Source organism: Sphaeramia orbicularis, chromosome 3 (assembly GCF_902148855.1).
Source record: "Sphaeramia orbicularis chromosome 3, fSphaOr1.1, whole genome shotgun sequence".
Lineage (NCBI taxonomy): Eukaryota > Metazoa > Chordata > Actinopteri > Kurtiformes > Apogonidae > Sphaeramia > Sphaeramia orbicularis.
Window position 1 is genome coordinate 13,458,625 of NC_043959.1, and position 21,277 is coordinate 13,479,901.

Genomic DNA, 21,277 nt, shown 5'->3' on the forward strand with positions numbered 1-21,277 from the left:
CACTTATTAATAAAAAAACAAAACAAAAGCTGGTACTTTGCTGACATTTCCTGGGTCATAGGAGGTTAAAGGATATGAGAGTTTAATGTTCTTCGCAATAAATCAAAGAGAAGAAATTGGAGTTGACATTAGAGGCATAACGTCATATATTTTTTTCACATTAAACCAGGAAGAACATTTGGAGTCATTATTTCTAGGTTATTTGCTGTTATTTTGGAGTTCAACACCCTGGACTGTTAATATCTTCTACACTTTGTGAAGTCATCCTGCAGGCCTGGACTGGAACCTTTGGTGGGCCGGTTTTGGCCCCCGGACCGCATGTTGACACCTGTGCTTTAGAGCTTTCTGCAGTCCACATGCCCTTGTAAAGGGGGCACTTGATTCCACATATTATACAACACTTAATCAAGCAAAAAAAACAAAAAAACAAACAAACAACAACACGATCAATAGGTGCTAGCACGGCTGAATGTGTTCATTCCGATCATGAAATATTGGCTGTATTCAGCTCATGTTTCCACAGAAGCCGCTGAATTGGATGTATGATATGTAGAATCATCTTTGGTAATGGAATGGTGCAGTCGGCCCTCCCCCACCCCTACCCCTACCACCCCCCCACCCATCCCCCGGTGTCTCTTTGGTGCTGAGCCCCTCCCTTCTCTCCCAGTTGCCTTTCCAACCGCTGACCCAGAGTCAGAGATGTTTGGCCTTTTTGTTTTTTTTTTTGTTTTTTTGGGTGGGGGTATTTGAGCCTGACACTGGTTAGCAGCTGTTCTCTGTGCTGCTGCTGGTTAAATGGAGGACGATCTGCACCCTCATCTTCAGTACGTCTCCCAGCGTCCTGTGAGGTAGTCTTTATCGTGGCGCTCCTCCAGCTGCTCCAGCTCCTTCTTCCTGAACAGGGGGACGCTGCTGATCTGCAGGAGTACGCCCCCGGGGACAGGCTCTTCTTTCTGCTCAGGTGCAGGTAGCTGACCCCTCACTGCGCTGGTTGATCTGAAGTGTCCGTCTCGTTGCACATAGTCGATTCGGGTAGCGCACGTGGTCACTGAGCGTGGACAGCGCCGGCGTGAACTCCAGGATGTGGTCGCGGTTACTGAGGTCGCTGATGTTCAGGTGGAACTGGAGGGTGTCCCTCAATGTCCACACTGGCCAACTGATGGCATTATCAGACAGCTGCACAGAGATAAATAGACTAGAATAGAATAGAATAGAATAGAATAGAATAAATAGAATAGAATAGAATAGAATAGTCTTTATTGTCATTACACAGGTTATTCATGAAATTGCAGGTGGTCTGTGCCAGCATCAGTGCAGTATACAACTAAGTACAACACAATAAAACACAGACATGTACAGACAAGGGTTTCAAACTCTGAACTCAGTTCAGTTCACATTCAGCCCAATATGATCTAAAGTGGGCGGTGACACACTGACCATTCAGCCCAATAGAGGGAATGCACATACGTCACTTCCCCCCTGGGCCACGCCCCTCTAAGTCAGACTGAGTGGGCAAAAACAAACCGGCTCAACATGGCGGAGCATAGCAGTAACTACAGCGAGACTGGGAAAAATGTGGAATATAACATGAAATTAAAGACAACTGGACTGGAACATGGATCCATACAACTACCAAACACAAGTGGTCTACGAACATTGATATGTGGACAGAAATCACGTATCCTTACATTTATATGAACCTGATTTCAACACCAGGAAAAATCCCCAATGCAAAGGCTGAAAGCATACAAAAAGCCAAAGAGTTGTTGACATCCTCGTCATCGTTAATTAGAGGATTACAGCTGGTGAGTGCTTTAATTCAACATACTATTGTTTTGGAGATTTTCTGTCAGTGCAGACGTATTTCTTGATGGTGATTGCCAAGGTAAAGGCCCAGCAGTAGTGCTCACAGTTTCACTACTGATTTACTGGAGTTGAACCCTTAGTATTGACCCAAGTGAGTGGATGATCTACTGGTACTGTGGAGATTTAAGTAGAGTTAACATCAAATACATTGATACAACACAGATTCAACAGCTTTGTGCTAGAGTACCCCCTTATTTGGAAAACTAGTTAGCCCTCAGTTTAAGCTAGTTTACAAATTATGTAGAGCACAAGGTTCAGAATCACACAACTGAAGACAAAAACGTTTCAGGTTATGAAATCTAGAACTAAATGACAGATGCTAACATTAAGAGCTTTTACTAAGAAGTAACAGTTAGCCAAAACGATGTGTAATTTAAGGTATGATTTCACACAAGAAATACAGTATAAATTAACGTTACTGACACGAATCCAGGTTTCGTTGCCTGGATTCCAGTTATTTCTACGAATTGCAGGCGATCCATCTGCTTCTTCTGTCTTGGCTTTAGGTCACCACTAAACGATAGCTCCAAGTGCTTTTTAAACCTATTTGTGCAATCAATGTGCACAACAGCTTTTCCCCATTTTTTCAGATTGTTCTAAAGTTTTCGCAGTATTCAAGCCAAAGCCGCTACTCATCTCCCTCTTTCTGCCACTCAGTGGACAGAACCGTGGTGACTTCCGCTAGCGGTGACGTCACGTGCAGACCCTCTATATCATCTAAAGCGGGCGGTGACACAAAGGTAAGGTGAGGTAAAAGTCCCAACACCATAATGTAAACCTTCCTACTTCAAGTGTTAACAGAAAAATGTAGTAAAAGTATTAGAGTAAAAGTGCTGGTTTGGTCCGTCTGACTGACTGATCTGTTATTATTTATGACTTCATTAAATTGTTATTAACGAAGCATCAGTGACTGATCAGCGTCTCACTGTTGTTTCTGTCGAAGATAGAACTGGTTTCAACTTTATATGGTTTTATTTACACCACATAAATCTCATCCATAATTAATGGGAAAGAAGAAGAAAAAAAACAAGTTCTGATACACAAGTCTGGTTTCAGTTTTTGGACTTTCTCTTAGTCTTTGATGTTCGGTGACATATTGGATGATTTTAACTTTTGAACATGTAAATGAAACCATGTGAGATAAATCAGTTTGGTGGAGCTGTTAACAACTCGTCGACATCTGAAAAGACTTTAGAGCTTTTCTAAGTTGTCAGGAGACGGAGAGGATGGAAACCACTAATTTTATCTGAAACAATGTACTGTATTTTACAGGGTGTAAGAAAATATCGGTTCTGCAATATTGCGATGTTTCATTTCACAATACTGTATCATATTAAAAAGTACTGTATGGATATTTTTAGGTATTTATTCAAATGCAGACATTGTGGAGGTTCACTTCGTTTTTGGTTTTCTGTCTTGTTTATATCTTATTATTATTTAACACTGTTTTATTAAATAATGGTCATTTGAATCATCCTAAAAGCACTTTTTACTGTCTGAGAGGCAGATGGTAGTTACTTTGGAAACTAGGAGACTTAGAAAAATGTTGTGATATAGCATTAGATCCTGTTCTGATCAAATAAAAATGTGTTTAGTATTTGTACATATTTCTGGTGTAATTTAATTCTTCTAGGAAATAATCTTAAAAAATAAATAAATAAATAGCCTTTTAACAGTATCATGATATATCGTGATATATCGTATCAGGATCCTGGTATTGAGATTTGTATCGTATCGCCAGATTCTCGCCAATACACAGCCTTACTATTTTAGAAGGTTGTTCTGTTCAAACCATCATGTGGAAAGATTTCAGATAAATGGAAGTCTGAGACGTAGTGGAATAAAACTAAATCCAATAGTTTTAGTGTGTGTTGTAAAGCATGTTGTGACGCAGTTTTCATTATTACTATTATTTAAATGGATACAGTTGAACTGCAGTTTGTCAAGTGAACACCTCTGTTTTCACCTTGAAAATGCAGATTTTTTTATGTATTTATAGTTGATTTTTACCTCCAAGTAGAACAGCGGAGGTTATGTTTTCATCGGGGATGTCTGCCTGTTAGCAAGGTAACTCAAAAAGTTATGGACAGATTTTCATGAAATTTTCAGGAAATGTTGATACTGGCACAAGGAACAAATGATAAAATGATTAAATTTTGGTGGTGACTGGGGGGCAGGGGGCTGATCTCCAAGTGCTTTTCTAGTTATGCATATATTATATGTTTACACATGATGAACTCATTTCATTTCATTTCCTAAACCATAAGCCATCAGAGCCAGAACCACCAGGCTCAGAAACAGCTGTTACCCAGACGCTAAAAGACTGTTCAGCTCAAACCACAACTGAACAATAACTCCCTCTGGTGCTGTTTATTTATGTGCAGTAGAATAACACAGTACAATATTCAGCCAGTTTTATTACAAATACAACGTGCAATAATATGTTTACATTTTCTACTCACCTTCTCCTCCATGCCCATCTACTTATTTATTATTATTATTATATTATTATTATTATTATTAATTATTATTATTATTATTATCATTACCTCCGTCAAGGAGGTTATGTTTTCATCAGTGTTTGTCTTTTAGCAAGATAACTAAAAAAATTATGGATGGATTTTGATGAAATTTTCAGGAAATCAAATCAAAATTTATTTATATAGCACGTTACGACAACATAAAGAAGCCCAAAGTGCTTTACATCTAAAAACATGATTAAATAAGATAGAAACAGGTAAATGTTGATAGTGGCACAAGGAACAAATGATAAAATTTTGGTGGTGACAGGGGGGTGATCTGCCTCTGTCTGCACTCTCTGAGTGCTTTTCTAGTTATTATTATCTGAACTCTGTTCTTTTTTTTTTATTTTAAACTACAGTATTTAAATGCGTGTGGATTTGAAATATAGGATAGAATACTATTACAGGATCAAAAACAAATCAGTTTTAGCCAAAAAAAAAGTCTCTGTTTTGAATGTCTCGGGTTGACAGAAATTTGTGACGTTGAAATGGAGTCAGGAGTAAAAAAAAGGTTGGAACCACTGGGTTAGTGTGACTTCAAGCACAGGTTACCTGAGTGTCTTCCTCAGTGGAATTGGTGCTGCGGCGTTTGCGTCCCTTCTTGGGGTAGCCATTGATCTTACATTCGTAACAGGCTTCAGGACTCAGAGAATTATCGTCTTCTTCAGCTCCTTGGTCAGTGCTGGAGCCTCCACTGGTGAAGCCCAGACCAGAGACGCAGTGTCTGAAACAACACATCACTGTTTACTACAAATATCTACTGGGATCTTCTGCCTGAACTAGGGATGTAACGATTACTGGTATAACGATAAACCGCGGTTAAATTGCAGACGGTGAGTATTACCGTTTCAATTCTAATTTCATGATAACCATGTTTGATTACCACATTTTTCCGGAGAAAAGGCCTATGTAAAGATCTACTTTTATGTCAAATATTTGAGTATAGTTTTAATTTATTACAATTAATTTTATATGCCTAAAATTTGGAACCAGTATTCACTTTCAAAGTCTTTGAAAAGGTTCATTAAGCATCTGTGTGTTATTTATGTAATAAAGTATATACATTTTTCAAATCACATTTTATATTTTTTGTGTGTTTTTTGTCTTTTATGTTTTTATAGTAGGTTAAAGTGAAAAAATAATAGACAGATGAGATAGATGAAATTGTGCTGAAAAAACAGATCCCAAACATGGGTATAATAAACATTTGTTTATATAGTATATAAAGGCAAAATCAAAAGGACTGAAAAATGGCCAAAATAGGCTCAGACCACTAAGAGTTAATATTTGAATGTTTCTGCAACAGAAGGTACATTGTGCCTATTATTTTACTTGTTTTTTTTGTTGCTGTTTTCTTTTTTTTTCAAAATACAACTTGGTTAAATTATTTCAGTGTGTGTATAAGTACTTTTTGAACATTTTGAGCACAATTTCAATAATACCGCGATAATAATGATAACTGTGATAATTTTGGTCACAATAACCGTGATATGAAATTTTCATATCGTTACATCCCTAGCCTGAACTTATCGACATCTCTAACATACCCTTGTCCGGCACGGAAGTATCCGGGGGGCATCCGCAGAGGTAGCCCCCATCGGTGTTGGAGCAGCCGAACTTGCAGGGGTTCTGGGCGGTGGAACACTCGTTGACGTCGCTGCAGCCTCCGTTATTCTGCTCGTAGTTGAAGCCGGTGGGACAAAGGCAGCGGAAGCTTCCCAGGGTGTTGTGGCACGACGCCCCCCGCATATCTGAGTGTTCAGACACTCGTTCTCATCTGGGTCACGGAAGATGACAAGAAGCAAACAAAGCCAGGGGTCATTCAGGTCAAAGGGCACAAACACACTGAGGAAACTGTGAGGTCACACCTGGAAGCATGTGACACATTCACAGGAAAAGGGTTTTTTTCTTTTTTTTTTAATTCTCTTTTTATTAAAAGAATTTATATTTTTTCATACATTGAAAAAACAAACAAATACACAAACTATACACATTCAGAGAGTGGGTGTAAAAAAAAAAAAAAAAAAAAGAACAAAAACATTTACAGCAGCTCTTCATGCTCCTGGCATACAGGATCTCAAAGTAAAGAATCAATGTATAAATAAAGATAAATAAAAACACAACATATTTCCTTCAGAGGATTTTGGGTTCATATTCATGCATTCATCTCAGCAAAATCAGATCTCAAATGCTTCACATCCCATCCCTCACAGTGTCGCACAAAGAAGTAGAAGGGTTTTTAATTTAATGGTTGGATGGGAATGAATATTTTATACAGATAGAGTTATAAATATGCTTTTTTTTTTTTTTTTTTTTTTTTTTTACTGTTTTTTAATGTTTTAGTTTTCATTAATGTCTGTTTTTTTCAATGATAACATCAGCCTGCCCAGGGACTACAGGTGGAAATTAGCACTAGTGCTAGAACCTGGCACACTACATCAAGGTTATTATTGTTAACGAAATGACAAAAACTAGAATTGAAAAAAACATTTTTGCTAACTGAAATAAATAAAAACTGTAATTAAAAGAAAAAAAAAATAGGACCAATGGCCCTGTAGCTTATGGGCCAAATTAAAAGCTTTGGGAAATGTATCCAGATGCCATTTATTATCACCCAGTTCTGTGTATTATTATATTACAGAAATAGCCCATGTTTTGGTCATATTCCAATCAGAGCTGTAAAAAATTCAAATTCCAACTTGATATCATTGATACTGATTTATTGGATCAATCCACTTCCTATCTGTTATAATGGGAAAATTTTTCAAAGTTGCACCAAATCCAGAATCAGATCCAGATCGAAATAATTTCAATACCTTGTGTTGACATCATCATACAGAAGCTGTATACCAAGTTTGAAGTCAATCAGAACTGGAGTTTCGGAGAAGAAGACGACTGAAATGTTTTCCCCATAAGAGCCCATGTTAAATTTTCCGTCAGTTCCCGGATCCAGAAGAAGATCCTGATCAGCATGTGGACATTATGTTTTGGTCATCTCCCCATCAGGGCTGGACTGTAGAAATTTACACTGGATATCATTTATATTTACTGAGTTATTGCATCGATCCACTTCCTATTGCTTATAATGGGGAAATTTTCAAAGTGGCACCAAATCCAGAATCAGATCCAGATCCAAATAATTTCACTAACTTTTGTTGACATCATCATAAAGAAGCTGTATACCAAGTTTGAAGTCAATCGGAATTGTAGTTTCGGAGAAGAAGACGATTGAAATTTTTGTAACGGACAACAGACGACGACGACAGACGACCATAGTTTACAGCCTGTCGGCCGGTAAGCTAAAAACTAACACACCAGCTCAAAAATGAATTAAAACTGAATTACAAAAAAAAAAGTTAGAACTAAAAAATAACTAGAATGAAAAATCCATAACTATTGGAACCTTGCACTACATCAGTCCTTTTTAAGTTTAATGTATATGTTATGTATATTGTCCCTGTCTAAATAAATAAAATAAAAATAAATAAAATTCATATTATTTCTTAAAACCCATGTCGAGTTTTGGACGGAATTAAAACTAAATACATGGGACTGAACATTCGACCCAACAGGATCCAGTCCAGGTCTGGGCCTATGTTTGACCCCTGTGTGTTCCCTCAGTGTGTGTGTTCTAACAGATTTCATTTTCAGTCCTTTCACTTCTACAGTTCCATCTGTTCAGTCACACATTCAGACCTTCTGTGGCTGAACGCTGGTTTTTCACACAGACCCAAATACTGTTGAATAGACAGGGTTCTGTTCAGGGTTCGACTGGAGTTTACACTGAACTGACTTTAACACATAGACTTAGCTAGAAATGGGCCAGTCGACACCCCCCCATTACAAGAGATAGGAGAGGTTTGAAGCACATGTGGATGAATAGCTCAGTAAATAATACTATGGTCTAATGCCACATTTCCTTTATCAACTCGACTCTGCCTTTATGCGTTTCCATTACATAAAAGTACCTGGAATCTGCTACCCGGTACTATTTTTTTAGTATCTGCTCGGCCGAGGTTCCAAAATGGTCTGAGTCTGATGAAGGGCATCAGCCTGAAACGTCACTTGTGGTGAATAAATTCTTTGGGAGCTCACAGGTGAAACAAGGACCTTGTTTCATTTTTTCATCTATTTTTTTGGGATCCTGCACACCTTTCATTTTCTGGATGTGCGTGTCCATCACCTCTCTCCAAAATGGGGGAAGACATACTAAAATGTGACATGTGAACACTGCAGACCACTGATTGGTCAGAGAGTTGTCTCTGCGTCATTGCGTCATCAATGTGTGGCCCAGCATTTTTAACAAAACAGATTCAGAAGTTGACTGTAAATATACCAGTAGGTTAAATGCAGGATGACAGCACCGTGGTCAGTCGAGGAGGTTCAGACATTTCTGTCCTTGGTGGATGATGAAAAGATTCAGCAAGAGCTTGATGGGACAACACACAACAAGCGAGTTACTCAGCAACTCTCAGAGCAGCATCGCTGTGACGACCAGGTACTCTAAAGTTGGTACTATCCTGTAATGGAAACAGCCCTCAGGAATAGTACCTGGTACCCGAGTTGAGTCGAGCCGGTACCACATAGTGGAAACACGGCTTAAGACGCAGGAGACTGGGGTTCGAATCCCAGCAGAAGTACTTATATCACAGGTGTCAAATATAATACCGTACTTTCCGGACTATAAGCCGCTACTTTTTTCTCGTTTTGAACCCTGCGGCTTATACTGTGATGCAGCTCCAGTATAGCTTTATACGGGCTAACGGCCACCAGGGGGCACTCTAGCACGAAGCGCAAAAGTGAGACAGACAGGTGGAAGAGGTGATGAAGAGGAGAAGTTTTAATCTTAACTGAGCTGCAGCACGGAAGTGCCATTGAGCAACAACGGAGGAGAGACGTAGAAGGTGTGTGACGGAGCCTTTCTGAGGCTGTTTAACTCCAACACTGAAGAAGACGACTGCAGTGGTTTAATGAGCAGAAGGAAGATGAAGATACAGATCATTGACTTTTTTGGGTTTTTGAACCAGCCTGTTCCTGCCGTTTTACTGCTGTGTTACAGGCACTGTTTGGAAAAAAGCAGTTAAGGTATGGAAATAAATATTTTAATAATCTTTCTGTTTACCATCTTTCTGTGTAAATATCTCATGTCACAACGTGGACACCTGTGGCTTATAGTCAGGTGCAATTTATATTCCGGTGCGCCTTATAGCCCGGAAAGTACGATAATAATAATAATGGATTAGATTTATATGGCGCTTTTCTATGAACACATACTCAAAGCGCACACAGTGGATCCATTATTCATTCACTCTCACATTCACCCTCTGGTGGTGTTAAACTACATCTGTATCCACAGCTGCCCTGGGGCAGACTGATGGAAGCATGGCTGCCAATGCCTACGGCCTCTCCGACCACCACCAAACATTCATACACATTCATACACCAGTGTGATAGCAACACTGGAGGCAAGGAGGGTGAAGTGTCTTGCCCAAGGATACAACAGCACATGGACAGAGCAGGATTTGAACCGCCAGCCCTTCGGTTATTGGACGACCTGCTCTACCATCTGAGCCATGGCCGCCTCATGCGGCCTGGGGGCCAAATCTGGCCCGCCAAAGGGTCCAATCCGGTCTGTGGGATGAATTTGTGAAATGCTAAAATTACACTAAAGACATTAGCAATCAATGATGTCAAAATCATTTTAATTCAGGTTCCACATACAGACATACAGTCCAATTAGATCTGAAGTGGGTCAGAACCAGTAAATATTATCATAATAACCTGTAATAATGACAACCCCAAATTTTCTCTTTGTTTTTTTTGGTGTAAAGTAAAATTACATGAAAATGTTTACATTACCAAACTATACTTTTACAAAAAATGTGAATAACCTGAACAAATATGAACAAAGGGAAATGGCTTATGAAAAGTAAATGTAATTTGACCAATATTCTGCCTGTTACTCAATGTTTTGTGCGATTGTAATGTACATGTGTAAATAATAAACTGATAAAACGAGGCAGAATATTGTTAAAATTGCACTTGTTTTTCTTCAGACAATTCAAGTTTTCATGTTATTCAGATTTGTAAGGAAACTTTGTAGATGTAAACCCAATCAGAATAGAATATTCCTTTTCTCACTGTTATTATTTTACTGGTCCGACCCACTGGAGATCAAATTGGGCTGAATGTGGAACTGAACTGAAATGAGTTTGACAGCCCTGACTTATATTATTTTCAACGGGGGTGGGGTGTGTGTGGGGATGCAGCAGCAGTAGGTAAATCCACCATTGTTATTTCTTTTTCTAAAAATGTAGAAGTCTGTGGTGCACATGTGGATGAACAGGCCCGTTTGCTGATGACAGAACACGTGTGTGTACTCACCCACACACTGATTCCACTGGTAGTGCTGCAGGTAACCCTGTGGACAGCTGCACCGGTACCCGCCCACCAGGTTCTGACAGCCGTGCTGACACCTGTGGTTACCGTCGCACTCGTCCATATCTGTCAGGGTTACATTAAACCATAAAACTACCGTTAGACTAAATCAGGCCTTAAATCAGTGGCTGTTGTGGTCGTATCTGCTGATGTCACAACCTTCACAGCTCTGTCCACTGGGGTCCAATGAGAACCCCCGTTGACAGTCGCAGTTGAAGCTGCCGGGGGTGTTCTGGCAGGCGCCGTTGGAACCACACAGGTTCGGGTCCGAGGCACATTCATTATTGTCTACGAAGAGAGGACAGAGGAGGTTCAGACAGGAGGAAAAACAGCCAACACTAGCACTGGCCCGATTACATATATGAGACTTTTATGTTAGTGGAAACTACAATAACGTTGGTAGTAAATATATAAATATAATAAATAATATATAGTAGTATATAAAGTATAAATATAATGTTGAACTAAATCTATGTCTTTTTGGGGGGGCGGGGTTTGCTGTTAGAATCTACAATGATTAAAAGGTCCTTTAAAAATGAAATCACTGTCATTAATTAGAATAAACATTAAAACATTCAAACATTCAAGTTTATTTTGTGTCATATTCTTATACAGTCTTTTGTTTTTGCACTAATTATTTTTGTTGCAAAATGGATTTTCAGTGTTCCTGTGACAATAAAGATCTATTCTATTCTATTCTGTTTTATTGTATGTAATGTATTCTGTTCTGTTCTATTCTATCTATCTATTCATCTATCTTTTCTATCTCGTTCTGTTCTATTCTATTCTATTCTATTCATTCTATTCTTTTCTATTTCATTCTATTCTATTCATTCTATTCTATTTCGTTCTGTTCTATTCTATTCTATTCTATTCTATTCTATTCTATTCTATTCTATTCTATTCTATTCTTAGCCTCCTTTGTCATCTCTACTCTGAACTACTTTGTCAAAACTTCACAGTTTATGTGACTCTCATTTCATGCTGTCACTAGAGCTGCTTTATGGTCTGGAAAAAACACTTGTGGTTGCCATGGTAACCTCCTGCAATGTTCCATAACAAAGCATCTGTAAGCGGCCCTGAGTCCAAGAATTAGTGTGGCCTAATAAGATCAGTGGGAGTCCATTAGCTCAGAGCGAGGGTCGGTGAAGGTTCGACAGGTGTGTGTTTTATGAGCCCGGCAAGTAGACAGAAAGAGGGGGGGGGGGGGGGGGGTTCTTTACCAATGCAGGCGGTGTGGTGCTGCGTGAAACCTGGAGGACATTTACAGGTGAATCCACCGATGGTGTTGACACACAAGAACTGACAGTTGTGCTGTTTAGTCGAACACTCGTCCAAATCTGAAAGGAAAAACAAAAACACAAGGGACGTAAACGACCTGCAGAAATGTTCAACCCACACCCCTGTAGCACCGCTGACAGCCACTAGGATGAGCATGTACAGCAGGGGTCTCAAACATGTGGCCCGGGGGCCAAATGCAGCCCGCCAAAGGTTCCAATCTGGCCCCAGGGATGAATTTGCAAAGTACAAAATGAATAAATAAATAAATAAAAGATATTAGTTGTGGTTGAATGCTAAAATTTGGAAAAATGGGCAGTGGGATGAATTTGTAAAGTGCAAAAATTCCACAGTCAAGGCTGTGGAACTCATTTTAGTTCCGGTTCCACATACAGACCAATATGATCTACAGTCAAATAACAACAGCAGAATAACCGACAACAAAGAATGACTCCAGATTTTCTTCTCGGTTTGATGTGAAAAAAAAAATCTTACATTATGCCTATAAATAATGACAACTTCAAATTTTTGTCTTTGTTTTAGAGCAAAAAATCACATTAAATTCTGAAAATTTTACATTTACAAACTATCCTGTAACAATAATGTCAATAACCTGAAATGGGGGGTTTTAGTTTGTTTATTAGTCTGTTAACAAGCTAACTCAAGTGCTCAAATGCTTTTCTAGTTTTCCATTACCTTTCTGTTTTACACCAGGGGTACCACAGTGGTTTTCCCTAAAACTCTAACTTACTAGTTTTTCTGGAAAAAACACTGAAGTCATGCTTCTGCTGCTGGTTGAATACAAGTTTATATGTTATTAATGTTGAAAAGATGTGAATATTTTCAGAACACAACTTTGGGGAAGGCCTGAACACTATATTTAAAGATCGTATTTTTATATGTAGTATTTACCACACCAGGCAAGTAATGGAATATTGTTTTATTAAAGCTCTTACTCTGTCACTTTTATTATTATGAAATACATTCATGTCATTTACACATTGTTATATGTGAATAAAATGACAAAATATTTGACAGTGTTTGTATCTGAATGTCTGTGGTCGCAGCTTCACCAGGTTCTTGGACAGAACTGTCTAATTGATTGTAGTCATACAGTATTTGGTCTAAAATAAAATTGAGTCAGCATACAAACAATTGGCTCATTTAACATTGTTAAGGAACATTTTTCTTAGTAGATGAAAATGGTATTTTTTTAGGTGAACAAAAAAACATCGCAATATTATTGTTATCGCAATACTGTACACCCATATCACAAGTTTTGCCAATATTGTGCAGCCCTAGTTCAAAATGTGTGAGGAGATTACAACCTTCCCTCCTTTATTTTCCTTCCTTCCTTCCTTCCCTCCTTTCTTCCTTCCCTCCTTCATTCCTTCCTTCTCTCCTTTATTCCTTCCTTCCCTCCTTCCTTTCCTTCCCTCCTTCTTTCCTTCCTTCCTTCCGTCCTTCCACATATCCAAATATTTAAAAACCAAACTAGAAGGACTCAATATAAAACCATAATTCCATCTGCTGCACTCTTAAATATAACCGTATGTAGAAGTTCACTAAGATAATAATTTTAAAAAACTAAAGGCTTAATCCCAACCCAATCTACCCAGAGTTTCTGAACTCTACAAACTCCAGTCCTGTACGCAGACTGCTTTTGTCTGTGACTCAAATTCCAGTCCTTCTACAGTCACTGACCTTCAAATGAACTGCAAATGAACCAGACAGCGGAAACATGTAGGGGTACTGCGGGGGGGTGTTACTGCAGAGGGGGGAACTAAAGAACGAAAGCTGTGGTAAATAAAATGAAAGAGAACTAACAAAGTCAACACCATCAGCGCATGTTTTAGATGCACTAACAAACCCCATTAACACAGACACAACCAGATGCGCAATGTCACACAGTCTGGGGGAGACGGTAACGAGTGTGTGTGTGTGTGTGTGAGTGTAGCTACACAGCAAGTATTATTTCAGTAAATATACATGTATGTGTGTAATTTTAATTGTGTTTTATTTATTTCAACAACTTCGAACGGTGAAAGACACCTACAAATAAAATGATTATTATATTATTATTATCTAAAAAAGAATGCTTTCATTGAAATTTAGCCTGTTTACATCTTTAAAAATCTAATTACTTGAAAATGACTTGAAAAAACTATTATTTAATTAGCTATTATTAATCTCCATTTAACCTGATAGAATAATTATCTATCTATTACTCAAGAAGCAGGTGAGATGAGATCAAACGTTAACAAAACATACAGCGTAATTCCTTTTAATTAAATGTGCTCTTATTTTGAAGGACAGAAGTTCTCCACAGGTAGTACATATGTCACTGTGTTCGTATCAGAAAGCTGTAAAAAAAAAAAAAAAAGCTAAAAACTCAAAGAAAAGTTACGAATTAATTAACAAATTTTACAGAGAAAAACTACACTTAAGTTAACCCTTTATCAGGCAAGTGACTATTTTTGGTCATTCCACACACATTACAGGACAGTGACAGTAACAGTTCAAGTGAGGACAGTGAGTTCCCAGTCTGAGGTCTAATGTGGTCTCCAGGGTCTGTCAGGTCCAATGTGGTCTCCAGGGTCTGTCAGGTCCAATGTGGTCTCCAGGGTCTGTCAGGTCCAATGTGGTCTCCAGGGTCTGTCAGGTCCAATGTGGTCTCCAGGGTCTGTCAGGTCCAGTGTGGTCTCTAGGGTCTGTATGTTCCACCTGTACATGAAAACAGTGAGTGGACCTGCTTTGTTCGGTTCCATGAAGTACTGGAACTAATGTAAGGAATGACGTTCAAAGGGCTCATGTGGATGTGGACAGGGGTCTGGACCAGCACGCATGGGGGTCTAATGGGAACAAAGGAAGGTTCTAATGGGACCAAATACAGGTTCTAATTCAGTGGTTTCAACCTTTTTTTACTCCTGACTCCATTTTAACATCACAAATGTTAAAACAAAACAGACTTTTTTTTTTTGTGTGTGGCTAAAATCAATGTTTTTGATCCTGTAATACTTTCTATCCTATATTTCAAATCCAGGTTAATCTTAGAGGACATTTAGTCTATATAATATATATTATGGACAGAGGCAGTAAAGCCAGGTGTAGATCACAGCACAAAGGGAGAATTGGATTTTCCTTTGTCAGGATATGTACAGTCAGTCCAGCTTGGATTTACAAGGCTGACAATTAATACTGAACAAACAAGAACTAAAACTATGAATTATGAAAGAGCTGCAGCATCTGAAACTGACCACAATGAACATTTGTCAGATAAACAGAACCACAGTGCTGCAGTTTCACAACCAGTTTGTCTGATATGGATTGGGATTGGCTCTGTCAACTCAACACAGATTTTTTAGTAGTAAGTTTTTATTTTATTTTTATCAATTACTAGAAATTCCAGACGACCCCACAAGGTTGAAAAACACTGGTCTAATGGTATCAGAGTGATGTTCTAATGTTCTAAAATGCCTTTTCCTTTCCCCTTTCATGGGTTTTTCTTGTATTTATTTTTTTATACATACTTCCTGGATTTTTTTTTCTTTTTTTGCCACTTATGGGCAAGGAACCAAATACGGTCACTTCATTAGCCTTGATTTTCTACATAACAATAACTTTTTTTTTATTATTTCACAAAAGTAATAAAGTCTTGTTGTGTCCTCCACTAACACACCAAGGTTAAAATGTTGAATTCTAGGGTATTTCTATCGGCTAAAATTTGCTTAGAGGTCTTATTTCTGTCTTTGTGCATAAGAAATCAATACGAGTGAATCCCCAAAGGAATTTTGTGTTGGTAAATGCAAGTTATGCAAATTTACACGATTTCAGTTCTGTTGCAACATGCTGATGGTCATATGAACTATGTTTTCAGGTCAAAAATGTCCAATTTCATCACAATTAATGCTATATCAGGGATTAAAGCAAAAATTTTTCATCTGACTGAAAATTTTCTTCTGGTCAAAATCATTGGCCACTATTAAAAATGATGCAATACAATACTACTATAGCATACAAGTTTATATAGTCAAATTTGGCAATACTGTAAAACACTGAATGGGAGAGTGTACAGGTGTAGAAGATTAGTAACATGGATAGAAAAATGTCATGAGTGGTATTGGTGGGGGGTCTGGGGGTCCTCCCCCAGAAAATTTTTAAAGCTTCAGGTCAATTTTGGTGCTCTCTGGTTAATTTTAAAGGGTATGAAAACTTTGAAGCAAGTGAAAATAATAACTGGAAGAAAACCTTACTGCAAAAAATGAGTGAGGCTGCTTCATTTTTTTGCACCATGATCTAAGTGGAGTTCCATCGTCTCCCTTCTCATCAAGCCACGCCCACCTCCATCTATTTTTCACCTCTCTCAATAGTTACCACTTCAGCACCTTCCTCTACAAACGTGTCCATGATGTCGTATATGCTAGCCAAAATAACATGTACGTCGTCAAACCTGCGTCCACAAACCCCCCCTCCCTCCGCCAATATCATGTTCTCTTTTGATTGGAAGAAATTACGTCAACTGAAACAGAAATTATATTCCGTTACAGATACTCTCTGAGGGTATTTAAAATACAGTGGCTTTGCAAATACCAAGGGTGTTATTCATTCATTCAATTTTATCTTCGTACTGTACCACACAGATAGAAATAAGATGCTAAACCGTCAAAATAAAGCACCTATGCAGTCGGGCACGTAACCGCGTAAGGCCGCGGCACGCACATCCGTACGCACGGGAAGGGCACATACACACAAACACACACACACACTAGTCATATACCGGCAAGAGGAGATAAGCTATGAACCCAAACATGAAGGTACATGTAGATCAGTTCTGTCTTCTTCCCTTTTCACTGTGGTTCTTTCATAATGAAAGCTACTTGTTAGCACTAAACTAAAGTTAGTGTCTGGAGGCTGAACTTCGGTAAAGCTGAACTTGTCCATGTGTTTCTGAGGCACAGAATGAGCAGCGTTTCCTTCCAAAGAGAAATAGTCATCAATCTCTCCTCCCGACATAAAAATAAAGAAGTCATCTTATTATCATCACTGTTAAACCTGTCAGCCCCCTGTGCGTGGCGTGCCTGTGTTAAACACCTGCAGATTCAGGGCAGGATCGCGGTACTGACTGAACTCCGCGAAACACGTGGGAAGTTACTTCAGTATGACTTTTTTCCCCCCTCAATTTTTCCATTTGACGGAAATCTGTCGTGGTGACGGAGAACTTTAATCCCTGTGCTATATTTTCATGTCACAAATGGCCAAGTTATATTTTAACTGAATTTACCTGAAAAACAAATATTCTATTATTTTAGATTCCCCAATTTTTCTTACCAGATTATATACTACATATCATGTTTTATTTTACAGGTTGCAATATGGAGTATGGTGCTGATCCATCCTGCTTATGTTACGCCAATACATACATTAAGAATGTCACACGTCACTTTTTAAATCAACAGTTTTCTAATAATACACATTTTTATAAAGAAATAACAATTCTATATTGTTATTTACTCTTTAGTATGATGATAAACTATACAATAAATAATTCTAATCCTAGTTTTTGCACAGGGATCATTTGTGGAAACGGTGACATGGCTGCCGAGCATCAGTATGATGGGATCTGTAACAACCATGTCACATCTGCCCACTGACACATTTTGTGTTTTTAATAAACTGTTATTGTTTTAGATCCACAATACTAACATTTATGAATAAGAGGAGAATTAGCAATAATAAGTATATAAGTTTATTACTAATAAAGTACTGGTACTGACCAGATCATCATGGGTAATGTCACGTCCGTCCACCAATTATTTATGCTCTTTCTACTGCTATTTTAAGAATTCTATTCTAATTATTTTCTTCCATTCTGTGTTATTATTTTATATTCTGTGCTATATTCTGTTCTATACTGAATTTATTAATTTCAATGCCCCCCCCACCCCAGGTGTTAGGGTTTTATACCATATTAACCCTAACCCTATTATACCTATTCAAAATCCAATATTTCTGAAAATAGCTTCCACTGTCAAATATATCAGCAGTCTGTGCACAAATGTATTTCAACACAGTTGTATGCTTTTCTTAGAACTTTTTTTTTTTTTTTTTGACAAAAAGGCCACTCATTTGACCCCCTAAGTAAATTTTAGCTGCTATGAGTGAACTCTAAAGGGTTAAGTGCTGTTTGTGTTGACAGGTTGTGGTTTTGCTGTGTGTGTGTGTGTGTGTGTGTGTGTGTGTGTCACCTCTGCAGCTCTTCCCATCCTCCTGCAGGATGTATTCTGGGCAGGAGCACAGGTAGCCTCCCTCTGTGTTCTTACAGATGAAGTTACAGGGCTTTGGTGCTTGTATGCACTCGTCCACGTCTAAAGGGAGAGGAAAAAGAAAGAGGGAGAGACGTAAAAAAGGGTTTGAGCGCGCAGACAGAAATTCCATAAGCGGAGCTGATGAGATGGACAGATTCAGAGGAGTGTGTGGGCGGTCCACCCACGTAGTTCTGGCTTCTTTTACTAGACAGCAGGAATGAGAACAGGAGGTGGACGTGGTGGGACAGGAGTCCATAAAGACCCAGTAACTCTTACCCACACACTGAGTGCCGCTGATGTCAGTGGTGTAGCCCTGTTTGCAGGTGCAGCTGTAGGAACCTAAGGCGTTGATGCACTGGCCGTTTTTGCACAGGTTCCCCATCACACGACACTCATCAATATCTGAGAAAAAAAAAGACGAAAATTATTCCAGAATAACTGGTGGAAAATATTAGGGATGCACAATAACTGTTTTTTTGTTTTTTTTTGTTTTTTTTTTTTACAATCAGTACCGATAACTTCCTGCTTCTTGTAACTGATACTGATAACAAACAACAGTAGTTCCCATTCTTCAAATTCTTTTATTATTTCAAGTCAGTTAGTGTGTGTCTTAAAAATCAAGTTTGGATTGTTTTATGGGCCACCACCCAAAATAAATGCCGAAAAAGCATGTTTTATAAACTTTTATAGCAGTTCTATTTTTAAGTGGTGCCGCACAGCAAGCTTAGTTTACATAAAACAAAATGTGTTGACCTTATGATGTTTGACACTGTAAGAATCTGATTTGAACAAATATTTTAATGAAATAGTTTCATTACTTCTGCCAAGGAGGTTATGTTTCATCGGGGTTGTTTGTCTGTTGGTAAGATAACTCAAAAAGTTAGACAGATTTTGATGACATTTTCAGGAAGTGTTGATACTGGCACAAAACAATGATTAAATGTTGGTGGTGATCTGGAGGGAGGGGGCTGATCAGCCTTGGCGGAGGTCTGCGTTCTCCAAGTGCTTTTCTAGTTAAGTTGACAATTATTTTGTAGAACATAAATAGCGTCATCGAAACAGTTGTTTCTACTTGAAATTTGCAGTTGTTCTAAGAGTCTGATTTAAACCAGCTCTACATGTAAAGTATCATGAGATAACTTTGTTATGATTTGGCGCTCTATAAATAAAATCTGATTGATTGATTCTCATTTTGAGGTTGTAACCACTTGTAATAATAATAACGGATTAGATTTATATAGCTTTTCTATGAACGCATACTCAAAGCGCGTACCATATTCACTGACTCACACATTCACACTCAGGTGGTGTTAAACAACATCTGTATCCACAGCTGACCACACTGACGGAGGCGACCACCACCAAACATTCATACACCGGTGTGAGCAGATGTGTATATTATATATATATATATATATATATATATATATATATATATATATATATGTATAGGCGTGTGCAATATTCATATCTCAAAGACGTGCAATCATTTCTTTTCTTTTTTTTCATTACCTTTCTGTTTTACACACCATGGGGTACCACAGTGGTTTTCTCTACCACTGTAACATACTAGTTTTTGTGGCAGAAAACTGAAGTCATGCTACTGCTGCTGGCTGAACGTAAGTTTACATGTTATTAATGTTGAAAAGATGTGAATATTTACAGAACACAACTTTGGGCAAGGCCTGAATATGGAAGTAAATCTGTCTCATCAGATTTTGAATTATAAAAGCTATTGAATTTCTAGCACTGAATTTTTTGCACTAAAATAAAGTATCTGAATTTTTGTCTCTGAATTCAACTATGTTCATAAATTTAGAATAAAAAAATTCAGATGCAAAAATTCAGATCACACATCCGTGCTGACCGTCTTCCTGCATTGGTGTCCATGACCAACCTAATGTAACTTCATTGACTGGCTGTCGGTTAACTTGAGACAGAATCAGTTGCTTATCCTTGGTGTTCTGGGTGTGTGAACTATTTTTTGCGTCTGAATTTTTTGCTTCAGAATTTTATGCATCTGAATGTTTTGCATCTGATTTTTTAAAATTCTAAATTTATAAACATAGTTGAATTCAGAGACAAAAAATTCAAATACTTAATTTCAGTGCAAAAAAATTCAGCGCAAGAAATTCAATGGCTTTATAATTCAAATCTGATGAGACAGATTTACTTCCATACCTCAACACTTATTGTGGCTGTTCTTCCTGTTTATTGAGGACAGGGTTGAAATCCTGCATCATCTTCTCAGCACCTGGAGCAGATCTCCATCAGGTCCATATTTGGGGCTCCTGTGCTCCAGGACAGTACTGGATAATTCCTGCTACTGCTACATCTCCACAGATCTCACACAGATCTGCACCAGTGTTCTACACCGACACATACATTTTTGTACTCTAGATTAGATTGTAAGTGGACTTTATTATGGGCTGTATTTATCGGTGAAAACTTAAATTATTGAAATTATCTGAATGATATCATGTTTTTCATATTGGACCAATAATTATCAGTGCGGATAGTTCTTGTGCATCCCTAAAATTATTTATTCCACAACTCCTAGAGAGGAATTTCCTAAAAGCAGAGACTTGATGATCAATACCAGTTCTGATGCATGACTGAACGGCCCAGAGTTATTAAAGGCTTTGGAACTTATTACCCCTGAGTGCCTCAGATTTCTTGAAAAACATGCAACTAATAAAATCCCCAAAGTGAAGAGCACCAGAGAGATTGTTCTTAAACTTTTACACCCAAACCCCACTCCACACAAACTGTTTCTTTTCCAGTAACTGTAATGTTTCAGAGATGAAAAACAAAACCAAGGTAATACTGGGTTTTGTTTTTCACCCATAAAGAACTAAAACTGTTTAA

At 38.2% G+C, this 21,277-nt stretch overlaps 1 pseudogene; it reads right to left on the reverse strand.

Moving 5' to 3' along the window:
• Positions 1-717: 717 nt before the first annotated feature.
• Positions 718-19,778, reverse strand: LOC115413205 (fibrillin-1-like; annotated as a pseudogene).
• Between the last annotated feature and the right edge of the window lie 1,499 nt (positions 19,779-21,277).